Here is a 16,750-nt window from a genome sequence, read left to right as displayed (position 1 = left end):
ATGGAGTGTTTGTATGAACTAATATAAATTCAAAGTAAACATCATTACATAAAAGGGTACGGTCTTTTTTTTCAATAGTTTTATTCATTTCAAACGGGCCAGATCCGGCTCACGGGCCGTAGTTTGCCCACAGCTGGGTTAGAGCATTGGCCCACATACCGAGGGTCATGGGTTCAATTCCTGATCAAGGTCATGTACCTGGGATGCAGATTTGATCCCTGGTTCCTTCCAGACACACTGACGTTTCTCCCTCCCTCCATCCCCATTCCCTATCTTCCTTCCTTCTACTCTCTCTAAAAAATAAATAAATAAATAAATAAATCAATGAAAAACATATCCAACAGTGAGGATTACCACCACCACCACCACCCCCCAAAAAATGAGAAGAAAATACATAGTGCTCTAACCAAAATAAAGTAGAAACAAAAGTAATTTAAAATGTTTTTTCGATATGTAAAATCCTTGTAAATAAACACCTAAAGAATCTATACGACTGTATGAGCCAACAGCAAAGGAAAATGATTGAAAAGTGTATCGGATACTCATATACTATTGCATTCAAATTAGACATGATTCTTAATTCCTAACAGGAATAAGGCAGAGGTGGGAGATATATAATTATATTCATTTTTATTTTCAAATTGCCAATGTATTACCTATAAAAATATTAAACAAAGACAAAAAAGTCACATATTTGATAACCAGAAAATTCTGAAAAGACACCATCACTAACACTGGATCAGATATTACAGCCAACTAACATGTATCAATAAATATGGTCTTTAATACATGACCCATCTTCATTTTCTGTTTCATCTAAGTATTATGTGATGTGTTCTGCCCCCAAAGAAAGGGAAAAGCAATGTGGAGGCTGTCGTAGAAAATGTGTGGGGAAAGAGAATTTAATGAATCAGCTCTTATAAAATGAAGGCATAAAAAGTAAAATATCCAAGTGGTATTTTTGTAGCTCATTCTCAGAAGTGCTAAGCCTTTCCTTGTTCTTATGTTGATACTAGAGGCCCTATGCACAAAATTCGTGCAAGAGCAGGCCCTTGCAGCCCCGGCTTCATCTGAAAGGTCGTCCAGAAGGATGTCTGGATGGTCGTTCGTTGTTCTGCTGTGCGGTCAATTTCCATATTATGCTCTTATTATTATAGATTTCAGTCTTACTTGTTCAAATTGGCTAACCAGCAAATCAAGATTCTTCTAGATAGTTTAACACATAAAACCAGGAAAGTGAACAGTGCTAGAAGCTGAGTATTTAGCAAACATAACAGGTTTTCCCAGAAGAGCACATTAAAGCCAAAGAACCAGTATTTCCAAAAAAAATCTATTACTGTGTGTTTCTATCTGCATGAACAAATGGAGATACAAAGAATAGGGTTAAAACGAGATAGCTTTGGTAAGAATTAATATTTAAATGACTCCCTCAGTATCTTGCCATCAGAAATCCCTGGCTGAGGCCAGAGACAGCCTCATGGCCTTGAAATCTAAACAACACAGAAACATAAGCCTTCACCAAGCTCCTATTAGTTATTTGAGATCCACTATTCACCTAGTAAAACTAAAATATCAACTACATATTGATTTTTAGTAAGTAAAATTTGATTTGGATGATTAGAATCAGTAATATACTAAATACATAAAATTTTTTCACTGAACAATAATTCCAATTAGTTATGTCATTACCACCATATCAAGCTTCCCAAGAGCATTTTAACCATGTATAAATCCACTACAAAAATCATCATGGCTACTCCTTACCTACAGAATAAATTTCCAATCACTTGCCTACCCCACAAAATCTCCAAAAGCCTCCCCTCTCATCTTGTTCCCATACAATCTTATTGATCCAGCCAATTTTATCAAGAGGCTTTAAAATTCTACCTCCTTGTCTTTGCTCTCCCTTCCTAAACTTCAAAGTTTAGCTCAACTCTCTTCTCTACAGACATTTCCACGTAAGACAAAAAAGAAAGAAATGCTTCTCCACTCTGATTAAAACTTTGCCTATTGCAAGGCATATACATTTCACACTTACTACCTTGCATTGTTATCTTTACACTAGAGGCCCGATGCATGAAATTCATGCAAGGGGCTTGACCCTCGCAGCCCCGGCTTCGTCCAGAATGTCATCTGGACCGTCGTTCTGCTGTTCAGTCTAATTTACATATTAGCTCTTTATTAAATGGGATAACTCTTGTCTCTATCACATTGTAAACTTCTGAGAAGGAAAATGGCAGAAGGAAATACATATGAGGCATTATTTTCAAAGACTCTAACAATCCTATGAGGTTAGTATTATTAGTCTCATTTTACAAATTCAAAAACTAGATAAAGATTATATAGCTTGCCCAAAAATCACAAATAAGAAGTGACAGAGTTAGGAGTCAAAATGAAGTCTATCTGATTCTGATGACATGCAAGATTCTGTCTCTCAGCACACACACACACACACACACACACACACACACACCAAAACTGTTATATAGCTCTACAGTAGCATAAGTGTGTTCACTTAGTTTTCTAATTTTTCTTCTTCTTTTTTTTTTTTTTTTTTTGGCTTTCCCCAGTGGTTTTTTGGGTTAATCCTCACTGGAGGATATTTTTCCATTGATTTTTTGGAGAGGAAAAGACAGAGAGAGAGAAACATGGATGTGAGAGAAACATATCGATAGTGGTTGCCTCCCACACATGCCTCGATCAAGGCTTGGGATGGAGCCTGCAACCAAGGTAAGTGCCCTTGACCTTCGGAATTTAACCCAAGACCCTTCAGTCTGTGGGCCAACACTTTAAATACTGAGCCAAACAGTTTAGGGTTTATATCATCCTTGTAGCAACCCTTAAAAGTGGTGGAATAACCCAGCCAGTTTGGCTCAGTTTATAGAGCGTCAGCCTGCAGACCAAAGGGTCCTGAGTTCGAGTTTGGTCAAAGGCACGTACCTTGGCTGCAGGCTCTTCCCAGCCAGGCCATGGTCAGGGTTCATACAGGAGGCAACCATCGATGTGTTTCTCTCATACTGATGTTTCTCTCTGTCTTTCCCTCTCTTTCCCACTCTCCCTAAAAATCAATGGAAAAATATCATCAGTGTGGATTAACCAAAAATTTTTAAAAAGTGATGTAATAGTTATAGTTACTACCTGTCTTTGGGAAGAACTGTTTTCATATTCCCTTCCTCTGGTTCGATTGGGGAACTATTTCCTTACGTCATATAGTCCTCGTAGGAAATGTCAATCATGGTGCCCAGATTCACAGAGACCCAGGTTAGGCAATCAGAATAGTGATTGTTTCTATCGCAGGGCCCTGATATACTAGTAAGTTAGGCCTTTTTCATGATGTTATCTCTGAACAATTCTTTCTACCTCTTCTAGGCTATATCCACTTTTCTCAACTCAATAGAAGACACACTTGATAAAAGTCTGATGATTGCAAAAGGAAGAGTTGGCACAAGGGTAACAATCCAGAAATACACTTGATTCCTCGTTTTACTAAAATTTATATCCAACAAAATAAAATTCAGAGAATAGAATGCTTTCAGTTTAGAAAGTACCTAGATAACAACACACCATTCTCTTTCTAATAAAATATACTGAAATTTATTTAGCAAATAGCTACAGCAAGTGAAAAATTAAGAGCTCTAAATTTCATCTCCTATTTTATAAGTGTTACTGGCTTGGCCCAACAAGGAAAGGGAAAACAATTTACACATTATAAAAAACAAAGATGCAATCTGAAGTTTATGTTAAGAAAGTCAAAATTGAGATCCATTTCAGGTACTGTTCATTTGAAGACTTTTGGCAAATCAATGATTATGTTAGCCAATATTCAGATTAGGGAAGAAATATATAAATGTGATAGACTAAGATGAATAACAGACTGATTTTTGATTTTCATCATGTTGGCATAATGTGCCTCCTAACCATTTTAATTACTGAGAAAATAATTGGAAGTTTACAGCATAATATATTTCTATATTTTCTTATAAGCAGCTTACAAAACATCATATTACAAAAGTGAAACAAATGAGCACCATCTCATGGGCATTTGATGTAATAATTTATAGAACCAACCTCTGCAACAGCTTTTAAAAGCCAGATTATTTAGTAAAGGATTGATTATAAAACTTGGTTTTATGATTTCAAATTTTAGACATGTATATCAAAAAGCTAGCAAATGGTTTAAATAAACATAACATTTAAGTCAATATTCAAATAACTTCAACAAGTATCAAGGTAAGAGCTAAAACATTGTCAATGGCAAATATAAAATAAACACTGTAGAAGGGTTAAATAGAGGCAAAGTCTCAAACTGAGGAGAAAAATAATATACATCTGTATTTAACAAGATAAACCAGTAGCTAGAAAGGGTTGGCAACTCTTAAAGTAACACATAAATTGACCCTTTCTTGTAGTAACTAACAGATTTTCTATTAAAAATAAAAGCCATAAGAAATGAAAAAAAAAAGTTTCACATTTGTTCTAAAGTTGTGCATTTAAAAATAAAAGGCATTTCCCATTCCAAGAAAAACAAGTACTTTAGGACTAAAGCAAGTCTTTGCTAGTTTCTCTGCCTCCTTGTGTAAAATAAAAGTTCATTTTCTAAAAGCAATCAGGTGGCTTATACTAACTTGACTACCTGATACCAAACAATGCAGTTATTTCCTACCTGAAATTTCATCCAATGGCAAAATACCCTCTGAAATGCTTCAGTGTCACATTCTCTCTGGGTTCAGATTACATAGACTCACTTTCTGTAAGTTAATAGTTTGACCAAGTATCTTCTTATAGTGTTAGAGGGAATGACAAACTTAGAGGACAAAAACTGTAATTTTAAAAAATGTATCAACTCTAATCTTTTTGTTCTACATTAATATTTCAAAAGAAGCAAATTGTATAAAATCAATACATTTTGTAATGTAGAGATAAAACCTCTAATATAACTTTGTGGTGAAACCTAAGTAAAAAGATGTCTAATGAAAATTTGTGTGAATTTTTGCCAAGTAAGCTATTATACAATTCCCTTTAAGAAATCAATTCATTATTATGAAAAATGGAAAACAAGGATGAAGTATCAAGCATTTACCCCTTTCTTTTCAAATTCTTGATTTTATGAAGTTCTACTAAAAAAATAAAGTTTCACACACCAAATAAAGTTGTTCATATTAGAAAATGCCAATTAATGAATGCAGAAAATGAGAAATTTAAAACATCACTGTTTGGAACTCCTGATAAAATGGATTTAAGTAATGATTATTAATGACTGCTAACACCATTTGTTAAAGGATAAAAGTTTCAAGGAAGCTTGAAAATACCCAAATCAAGCTAATAATACCTAAGCCCACTGTATTAGTAATCTCACACCCAGGTCCTAAGATCACAGAGAGAAACACACTAGATTTATGTGCTTTCTTTTGGGATGCAGTAGTAAGTACATAGCCTGCCTTAAAGGAATTCACACGAGAGAAAAAAAAAAACTTGGTCATAATCCAATCAAGCTTTGATCAATTTATAAAAACAAATCCAGACAGTGAAAAATCCTACAGAAAAAGAATGACTCAGCCCTGGCTAGTTTGACTCAGTGATAGAGCATCAGTCTGCGGACTGAAGGGTCCCGGGTTCGATTTCAGTCAAGGGCACATTCCTAGGTTTCAGGCTCATTCCCCAGAGGGGGTGTGCAGAAAGCAGCCAATCAATTATTCTCTTCCATCACTGATGTTTCTATCTCTCTCTCCCTGTCCCTTCCAATCTGAAATCAATAAATATATATTTTTTTAAATGACTCAATCCTATAGAAAAAAAAGTAGATGGCAAGAAAAAAGGGAGGAGAAAGGAACCTAGACACTGAAAAAGATTTAAGAGACACATACACCAAATGAACTGCCTACACATTATTTGATTCATGATTCAAATAACCCAACTATACTTAAAACTAAACAAAAAATTAATAGACAATGAGAGAATTTTGAACATTGATTATTCAATAAAATTTAGAAATAACTGTGAATTGTTTTTAAGAATGATAAAGGTACTGTGGTTTGATTTTTTTTAGTCTATCTTTTAAAGATACAACATGACATATTTAAAAATTAAAAGAAGGGAAAACACATTACTGAGTTAGATATGTTTGCATATTATATTAATTAGGATGTATAAATACTAAAAGTTGATAATGAAATCAATTAAAGACCTTATATTTTCTATCATTTTTTAAGTTAAATAAAAAGGATTGTGCTTCCCTAGCCTGGCTCAGTGGCTGAGTGTCAACCTATGAACCAGGATGTCACGCATGATTCAATCCGTGGTCAAGGCACATGCCCGGGTTACGGGCTCAATCCCTAGTGTAGGGCATGCAGGAGGCAGCTCATCAATGACTCTCATCATTGATGTTTCTCTCTCGCTCTCGCTCTCTCTCTGTTCCTCTCTTGAAATCAATAAAAATGTTTAGAAAGCATTGTGCTTGCTTAACTTAAATAATGAAATTTAAACTTATACATTATTTCATACAATCCTCCAAAAGAGAATTTAAAACTTCATTAGCCAAAATAAGAGCACTAACTACACTTATCCTGCCCACCTAGAAATCTGACAGCTTCAATCAATCTTCAATAGCTCTATATTAAAAATTAACCAGAAATGCTTTTAATCATCAGCAATGAAGTTTAGACAAGCAGAATATAAAAATCATTGCAAATAAACTCTATCCATCATTAATCAAGTAACTACTATGCACAGGATCAAATATAAGATGCACTCACTGATAAGGGATAATATTCATGTTCCATGGGCAAAATTAACAATTAGATGCAAAGCACTACAAAACAACTCACAGAACCAACAACATATACTTCATTACTTATAGTATGGCAATGGCATAAATGTTAAGTATCTTGAGTACCAACCAACTTGAAGAAACTAAAGACAAACCATTCCTTAATCAATTTTGTGTTCTTTGCATCTATCTGAATATAGTAAATGATCAAAAAAATATATTTGAATAAGCCAAATCATTTAAAGCACTTTATACTCACTACTTAAGTTACAGCATTATTTGTAAACAACAGCAACAAACAACTCAAATATCTAACAGTGGTGGAACTGTAATGTGTCAACTTGGATTGGCTGAATTCTATTTCCCAGAATCCCCTTCCTGTACATACCTTGTTAGGGTAATCCACATGAAAAACTTTTGTGGGAAATATAAAGGGAGAAAGTGCGGTAGCAGCCATTTTGTAGCTCACACACATTTTCACCGAACTGATGGCTCCTCTCAATGGTGTGACATAATGGCTGGACCTACCACCGTCCCACCTTCCCCTAAATTTTCTTTCAGCTTCTTACACTTCTGGGCCAGATGTGTATATTAAGTTTCATGACAAAGGAACCCAATTTCTGCAGGAGACATAGCATCAAGGTCAAAGGCAACCAGCAAGACCTGACATGGGTTATAGTCTGTCCTTGTGGGCCCAACTTGTACTTGTAGACTCCAGCTTATTCTTACTCTCCTCCACATTACACCCATCTTTTCTTCCTGAATGCTTGCCTCATGAACTTTCAACCTCCACAATTAGCATGAAAACAAGAGCCTTACAGACACTGCTTAATCACCTCCTACAAGTTGATCACCTGCTAAAACAAAAAAATCAACTTTCCCCAAGGAATATAACAGGCCTCAGGGTCTACCAACATAACATTCACAAACTCTAGGATATAATCCAAAATTACTTGACATACAAGACCCAGAAATGTGATGAATTTCAAGAAAAATAACAATAAACAAATGCCAACACCTAGATGACTCAGACATTGGAATTATCAAAGATTTAAAGCAGCTATCATAACTAAGCTTCAGAAGGTAAAGACATGTGAAATGAATGGAAGATACAGGTTTTCAGCAGAAAAATCTTAAAAGTGAAAAATATATCAAGCCTGGACAGACTCATTATTACAATGGAGATGGCAGAGGAAATAATCAGTAAATAACAAAATAAATCAATATACTTATCTTAACCTTGAAGAACAGAGAGTAGAAAAACAAAGAAGAAAAAAAAAAGGACTAGTCTCAGGAATATATGGGACAATAACAAAAAGCCTAACATACATATTACTGGAAGCCCAGAAGAGGAGAGCAGAAAGAGACTGAGGCAGAAAAATATTTCAGTGAACTTGACAAATTTGGTTAAACACATTAAATTACTTTGAGTATGGAATCATTATGAGCTCAAACTTCACTCGACTGCAAAAGCACTTGATTAGGTGATGTAGACTTCGAATTTCTCCCCTGCAATAGCAGACAGTAATCTGGACTACACAATCCTATCAGTTAAAAACTTAAGTACTCAGTCTATCAGATCTCGTGCTGCTCCCCTGGGTGTCACCTTGGAGATCAGGATGGGCTGCGCCAGCGAGAGGATCAACATGCCTTTGGCTAGAGATTTACTACATCCACCCTTGGAAGAGGAGAAGAAAAACCAGCTAGCTCAAAGTCCAAATTCTTATTTTATGGATGTAAAATGTCCAGATTGCTACAAGATCACCACCGTTTTCAGCTATGATCAGACAGTGGTTCTTTGCATAGGTTGTTCAAGTGTTGTGCCAGCGGACAGGAGGAAAGGCCAGATTCACAGAAGAGTGTTCATTTAGAAGAAAGCAACACTAATGACCCACACAGCTTCCTGAATTTGGGTTACTGGTATATCACAAAAAGCCTTTATCAGTTTAGTAATTCTAGTTAATCTACCAGGATAATGTAATTACATTTAATTTGTAAGTATCAAACAGTGATCTCCTATTTTGATGTCAATTTTTCAATAAAGTTTTGATTATGAGAAAAAAAACTTAAGTACTCAGATCATAGACATATTCACAAGGTATATGTGGACTACTGAATACTAATCTAACATATATGTCATAAAAATAAGGAAATTAAGTGAGGTAAAGAGATAACATACAGCAATTAGAAGTTCTAGTCTAAAGTCAGTTTTAATATCAAAACAGTAGAAAGAGAAATACACAAATATATGTAAATCCAACTGTAAGGTGGGATTCATTAGTTTGCTGAAGTTCAGTTATAACCATCCATTTTTCTTACAAGGACATTAAAGTGCTGTTTATAAATATAGGTTCAAAATTCACGATATCTCTGTTTTAAAAATGGATTAGAAAATTCTGTTCCTGTATTTTTCTGTTTTTCAAAGTATAAACAATTTTATAAGTGACACATGCTCTTCAGCAACAAAGTCAGAAAATAATGTAAATGTTTACAACCATTCATTTTCACAGGACAAATTTCATTTAAGAAGAAGTTACTTTCTCACTAATAGCTAAAATGCTATCTTTAAACATCAAAGGACAGATTGTGTTTACATTTATAAAAATACTGTTACTTAGAAAAGATAAATTCAGATTTTTCTATAGTAGAAAAACGAATTCATCTTTAAATTTAATCTATCACTATATAAATAGTGACCTTTGGGTATTACTAGATTTTTATAATCACTTATCTCATCACAAAATATTGTCAAAAGTTTGTTTAAAAAAGTATTAACTTTAAATCAACGAACCCAGGCACAAGTAAGCACTTCACAATAATCGGAAAGAAGACATCTAGGTGAGGTTTCTGTTATTAACCCCTTTAGTCTACCTCAGGATGCCACAAGCTATAACTCTAACTTGACCATCTGAAAGAATGAGGGCCACCACTGCAAAGTTAAATTTTTTCTTACTAAGAAAATAAATATAAATTCTAATACTTTCTTCATGTACTTTAATGAGCCATCTTAAGCATCCCACTTTGGAGACTTTGGCTGCTACCATATTTTATTACAAAATTATTATTACCAAGTTTGAAATTACAATCCAAGCTTTACCAAATCTTAGTCTTCCAAGGGGAAATTATTCAGATGGCTTGGATATCTTTTTCAAAATCAAGGATAAGACTAAATTGAATATATGTTTATGTAAAAGTAGGATAGCATTTATATAAACTTTTTCTGAATAACAGTGTATCTCTTACTGACAGGATTTCATGTAATGTTAACAACTCTGAAAAGTAGACATTAATATCTACTTTTATTCACTTTAGAGATAGAAAAAAGTACTCTTCCTACTTTTATTTGCCCTTTCTTATTTTCAGTATTTTTCCCATATACTTTCTAATAAGAAATGCAGAATTCGCTGGTTCTGGCCAGTGTGGTTCAGTTCATTGGGCCATAGTCTTATGCACCAAATGGTTGCTGATTCAATTCTGGTCATGGCACATACCTAGGCTGTAGATTTGAGCTCCAGTGGCGATGTGTATGGCAGGGAACTAATCAATGTTTCTCTCTCTCTCTCTCTCTCTCTCTCTCTCTCTCTCTCTCTCTTTCAGTCTCTCTCTCTCTCATACCCAGGTTGTAGATTCGAGCTCCAGTAGGGATGTGTACGGGAGGGAACTAATCAATGTTTCTCTCTCTCTCTCTTCCTCCCTCTCTTTCTCTTTCTATCTTTCTCTCTCTCTCTCTCTCTCTCTCTCTCTCTCTCTCTCTCTCTCTCTCTCTCTCTCTCTCTGTTAGTAAAACATATTCCTGAATATAACTTTCCCTTAATGACAGATTCATTCATTAGTCATATCATTACTGTTCTGCAGTGCTGTTTTCAGTTTTTTTTTTATTCTGGACCCTCCATACTGTTACGTATTCTATCATTAAACGAGTGTTAAGCACTCTCAGTGAATTATTTCACATATGCTAATGAAAGAAAATTAGACAACAAAGTTCAAATGTTAAATATGAGTCAATAACAGCAACAAAGTAGATTAGTGGTTGCCAGAGACTGCAGGAAAAGAGAAACAAGAAGTAACTGTTAATAGGTATGAATAAAAACTATGATAAAATACTATTTCTCACCCATCAGACTAGCAAAAACATCAAAAGCTTGACAATATCCACTGTGAGTAAACAACCACTCTCATATAATGCTAGTGGGAATGCAAAATGGTTCAACCCACATGAAAGTTAATATTTTCTAATATCTAACATTTACACTTCTACCCAGCTATTCTACTTTTAGGAATATAACCTGGAGATACACTTCCAACCACAAAAAAAAAAAAAAATTTGAATGACATAATTTATTACAGCTTTTTTTATGGAAATTTTGCAAACTATCTAAAAGTCCCAATATATAGGATAGGTCAAATATTCAATGGCACCTATACACACACACACACACACACACACACACACACACACACACACACAGCTATACAGCTGTAAAAAATAATGAGGAAGATTGCCATGAGAAACTATTAGTGAAAATAATAAAGTTCCAAAGAGCATTCTCTGGGTGCCAAGGCCATTCATCAACAAATGGTGCTCTGAAAACTGGATATCCACATGCAAAAGAAACAATGATTGTAGACCTTTACCTTACACCATATACAAAAATTAACTCAAAATGGATCAAAGATCTAAATGTCAGACCTGAAACTGTAAAACTCTTAGAAGAAAGCACAGGGCAAAAGTTTCACAAGATTGTATTTGGCAATGATTTTTAAATATGACACCAAAAGCACAGCCAACAAAAGAAAAAAATCGACAAACTAGATTTCATGAAAATTTTAAGCATTAAAAGACACTATCACAGGAAAAATCACTATTAAACAGAGAAACCCACAGAATGGGACAAAATATTTGAGAATCATATATTTAATAAGGGACTAATAGCTAGAATCTATAGCAATCTCCTAAAACTCAACAACAAACAACCCAATTCAAAAATGGGCAATGGACATGAATAAACATTTCTCCAAAGAATATACAAATGGCCAACAAGCACATGAAAGGTGCTCAACATAACTAATCATTAGGGAAATGCAAGCCAAAATCATAATGATGTATCACCTCACACCTAATAGGATGACTAGTACCAAAACAAAACAAACAAAAATAAACAGAAATAAAAAGTATTGGTGAGAATGTGGAGAAATTGAAATGCTTGTGCAGTGTTGGATAGAATGGAAAACAGCAGAGCCAACTATGGAAACCAATACAGCAGCTCCTCAAAAAATTAAAACTAGAGCTATGCTACATTTATACCATGGAATACTATGCAGTTGTAAAAAAGAAGGAGCTCTTACCCTTTGAAACAGCATGGAGGGACCTGGAAAATAGTATGCTAAGCAAAATAAGCCAGTCAGAGAAAGACAAGTATCACATGATTTCACTCATATGTGGAATCTAATGAACAAAATAATCTGATAAACAAAATAGACCTAAAGACATAGAAGCATAAAACAGACTATCGAACCTTAGAGGGAAGGCAGGGGGTGGTTGGGAGAGATTAACTGGGAGTATACACACACACACACACACACACACACACACACACACACACACACACTAGAGGCCCTATGCACGAAATTATAGCAAGAGTAGGCCTTCACTGCCCCAGCTGCCTTGACCCTCACAACCCTGGCTTCGTCCAGAAGGTCGTCCAGAAGGCCGTCTGGATGTTCATTCACTGTTCGGCCGTTCGGTCAATTTGTATATTACAGTTTTATTATTATAGATATATGCATAGCCCGTGGATACAGAGAATAGTGTGGTAAAGTCCTGTGAGGAGCAGCTTGGGGGGCCGAGGGGGCTAATGGGGAATAAAGGAGGACACCTGAAATAGTTTCAACAATAAAGATAAATTTAAAAAATTAAAACTGGATTCACCAGTAATTCCACTTATGGATATATACCCAAAAGAATTAAAAACAAGGTATCAAAGAGGTATCTGTACTCCCATGTTCATACCAGCATTAGTCACAATAGCTACTAGGTGTACTGATTAATAATGCGGATTTTGTAATCAAAGAAAACATAATAATTTCAAGAGAAACATCAAAAGTGCTTTATTCAAAGTAATGTCCATCACTAGCTACACATTTCCCCCATCTTTAGGTAATTTGTGGATACCGTTCCAATAGAACTTTTCTGGTTTTGAGGCAAACCATTCAGAGACCCAATTTTCCACTTCTTTGTACGTTTTGAAGTGCTGCTCAGAAAGGGTGTGTGCTATCGATCGGAACAAGTGGTAATCTGAAGGAGCAAGGTCTGGTGAATACGGCGGGGGGGGTGATAATGAAGCTCATAATACACCACGCTTTCCTGATCCCACCAAAGGCAGAGCATTGTCTTCTTTCTGAAGTGATTTAGTCTTTCAGTCGATGTTGATGTTTAACCTGGATCAATCCATGATTTTGTGCGTTTGGGGTTCTCAAAATAAATCCACTTTTCATCGCCAGTCATAATTCAATGCAAAAAAGACTTTCTTTTGTGCCATTGAAGCAACATTTTACTGATGACTTTTCAGTTTACCATTTGTCTTTCGTTCAGTTGATGTGGCACCCATTTTCCTTCCTTTAAAATCTTTCCCATTGCTTGTAAATGATAGGAAATTGTTTGCTGAGCAACGTTTAATCTTTCTACAAGTTGTTTTTGAGTTTGACACGCATCTTCATCGAACAATGCTTGTAATTGCTGGTCTTCGAACTTTTTTGATTAACCTGGATGTTGTCTTTCACATCAAAATCATCACTTTTAAAGCATTTAAACCAGCATTCACAAGTATCTTGAGATGGAGCATGTTCACCATTAGCTTCCTGAAGTATTTAGCAGCATGTTTCTTCAAAATAATGAATTAAAACTTCCCACAAGTATTTTTTTGACACGAAATTCAAAATTTTTAAGCATGAAAATATCTTCAGAAATTTTGACATATGAAGTTTTGAAGCTTGCTGTCAATACAACAAAATAGCATACATATCAAATCGCATATATGTCAATATATGTATAACTCCATCCATTGAAAAAAAATCCACATTATTAACCACTACATCTAGTATAATGTAGAAATAACCCAAGAATCGTATTAATAAGTGAATGGATAAGCAAAATGTAGTATATACAATACCATGAAAATTACTCTAAAAGGGAAATCCTGCAATATATGACAACATTAATGATGTTGAGGACATTATGCTAAGTGAAATAAGCCAATCACAAAAAGGCATATACTGTATGATTCCACTTATGCAAGATACCTAGAATATTCAAAAATCACAGAGACAGAAAGTAGAATGATGGTTGCCAGAGACTGGAGGAAATGTGGAGTTATTCTTCAATGGGTATAGTTTCAGTTCAGAGGAAGAGTTCTAGAGACAAATGGTGGTGATGGTTAAGTACAGAATATAACTGTACTTAATACCACTGAACTGAACACTTAAAAATATTTAAGGCAGACCAGCAGTGTGGCTCAGTGGTTGAGTGTCACCCACAAACCAAGAGGTCATGGTTCAATTCCAGGTCAGAGCACATGCCAGGGTTGCAGGCTCAATCCCCAGTAGGGGATGTGAAGGAGGCAGCCAATCAATGATTCTCATCTTTGATATTTCTCTCTCTTTCTCTCTCTCTCTCTCTCCCTCTCCCTCTCCCTCTCCCTTCCTCTCTTAAATCAATAAAAACATAAAAAATAGTTAAGGCACCCTGACCGGTCTGGCTCAGTGGATTGAGTGACGGCCTGCGGACTCAAGGGTCCCGGGTTCGATTCCGGTCAAAGGCATGTACCTTGGTTGTGGGCACATACCCAGTGGGGAGTGTGCAGGAGGCAGCTGATCGAAGTTTCTCGCTCATCAATGTTTCTAACTCTCTATTCCTCTCCCCTCCTCTCTGTAGAAAATCAATAAAATATATTTTTAAAAAAATAGTTAAGGCAAATTTTGTTTTATGTATTTTACCATAATAAAAAAAAAAGATGGGGGGAAAAGCATATGCTACCTTTTGTGCAAGAAATAGAAATTAGAAAACATACATGTACCTGCTTTGCTTAACAAAAATAAACAAATGAAAGGAAAATCAGAAAATAATGAAGCTGATTACCTATAACAGTGAGAGAAAAGATGTTCCACATGCTCAGTAAATTTTTTAATTAAATCAAGGAAGATGGCAAGTGAAGAAACTAGAATCAAAACTAAGAATTCAACTGCAGTTCAAATTAACATCACAATCATATCTACAGAAGGAAGAAAAAGAGCTAATCGAAGTAATTTATGAACACAGTATTTGATTATACAACTGACCCTTGCACAATATGGTTTTAAATTGGGTGGGTCCACTTACATGCAGATTTTTTCAATAAATATACTGGAAAATTTTGGAGATTTGTAACCATTTTAAAAAAAGTCACAGACAAACCACGTAGCCTAGAAATATTTTTTTAAAAAGTTAGGTATGTCAAAATTACATAAAATGTATGTAGTTACTGATCTATTATTTCCTACCATGAAATATACATAAGTCTATTATTAAAAGTTAAAATATATCAAAATTTATGTACATAAACACAGATAATACTAGTATGTGGTGCCATTCACAATCTTTTGGTTTTACAAGGTGTGGACAAAGGAGAGCCATTTTTCTGGATTGGTTCCACTGTTGCTTTGTCCCTGAAGTCAGAAGTACTTTGACAGTAAGGGACTTCCTTTTAAAGTTTTATAATATTGGACAATGCAGATGGCCACCCAGAACCTCATAAGTTCAACATCAAAGGTGTCGAAGTGGTCTACTTGCCCCCAAAGACATCTGTAATTCAGCCTCCAGATTAGGAAGGAGGTCAAACGGCTCATCACACACTACTTTATAGAAAGGATGGTCAACACTACAGAAAAGAACCCAAAGAGAAAGAATACATGAAAGTTGGAAGGATTAGACCACTGAAAACGCCATCATTGCTATAGAAAAAGCCTTGAAAGCTATGGTGGAGAAAACTATGTCCAGATGCTGTGTATGACTTCACAGGTTACAACAGAACTAATCAAGGAAATCATAAAAGAGATTGTGGATATCACAACAAAGGTAGGGAATGAGGGTTTCAAGATATGGATCTTGGGATAAAATCAGTAGCTAACAGATACCACACCAGAGGAATTAACAGAAGTCAACTTGATGGAGATGAGTGTTCTAGAACCATTGCCAGGCTCAAAGAAGACGACGTAATAGAAGTAGTGTCAGAAAACAAAATAACATTAGGTAACCTGGCAAAAGCGTTCTGATTATTCAAGACTGCTTTTGACTTCTTTTATGACATAGACCCTTCTGTGATATGGGCACTGAAACTAAAGCAACTAATGGGAGAAGGATTGGTACCACGTAGATACATTTTCAGAGAAATGAAAAAGCAAAAAAGACAGAAGTTACAATGTATTTTCATAAAATCACACCAATGTGCCTGTCTCTCCTTCATCCCCTTCCACCTCCTCTACTTCTCCCTCTGCTCCCCTGAAATGGCAATATCAACCCCTACTTTTCTCCCTCCTCCTCCTCCTCAACATGAAGATGATGAAGACCTTTATGATGATCCACTTCCACTTAATGAACAGTAAATAATCATCATAGTGCACAGTTAATAAACTTATATGTTGTGGATGTGTGTGAATGGCTTGGTGTGAAAATCTAATAACTGTATGGCAAGAACTATATAAGACATTTTTGTGTAATCATCTCCATTATCATCATCATCTCCTAAGTATTCATCATGTAGAACATCATGTGCAAGACCTGCATGGAAGTGGATAGACTATCCTTACACAGACATACAGTGAGTGATATTTAATCAAAATTTAAAATGGCCCTATCCGGTTTGGCTCAGTGGATAGAGCATCGGCCTGCAGATTGAAGGGTCCCAGGTTCAATTCTGGTCAAGGGCATGTACCTTGGTTGTGGGCACATCA

The 16,750-nt window shown here is 35.4% G+C and overlaps 1 protein-coding gene and 1 pseudogene across 5 annotated transcripts in view; one reads left to right on the top strand and one right to left on the bottom strand.

Annotated features, from left to right (window-relative positions):
* Window positions 1-16,750, bottom strand: part of LRBA (LPS-responsive vesicle trafficking, beach and anchor containing) — a 554,230-nt gene that overhangs the window by 517,379 nt on the left and 20,101 nt on the right. The gene's annotated exons all lie outside the window — the stretch shown is intronic.
* LOC102767130 lies at window positions 8,343-8,653 on the top strand (annotated as a pseudogene).

The sequence above is a fragment of the Myotis davidii genome, unplaced genomic scaffold (genome assembly GCF_000327345.1).
Source record: "Myotis davidii unplaced genomic scaffold, ASM32734v1 scaffold323, whole genome shotgun sequence".
NCBI lineage: Eukaryota > Metazoa > Chordata > Mammalia > Chiroptera > Vespertilionidae > Myotis > Myotis davidii.
Note: the sequence above shows the minus strand (reverse complement) of the source record. Positions and strands in the feature narration are given on the sequence as shown.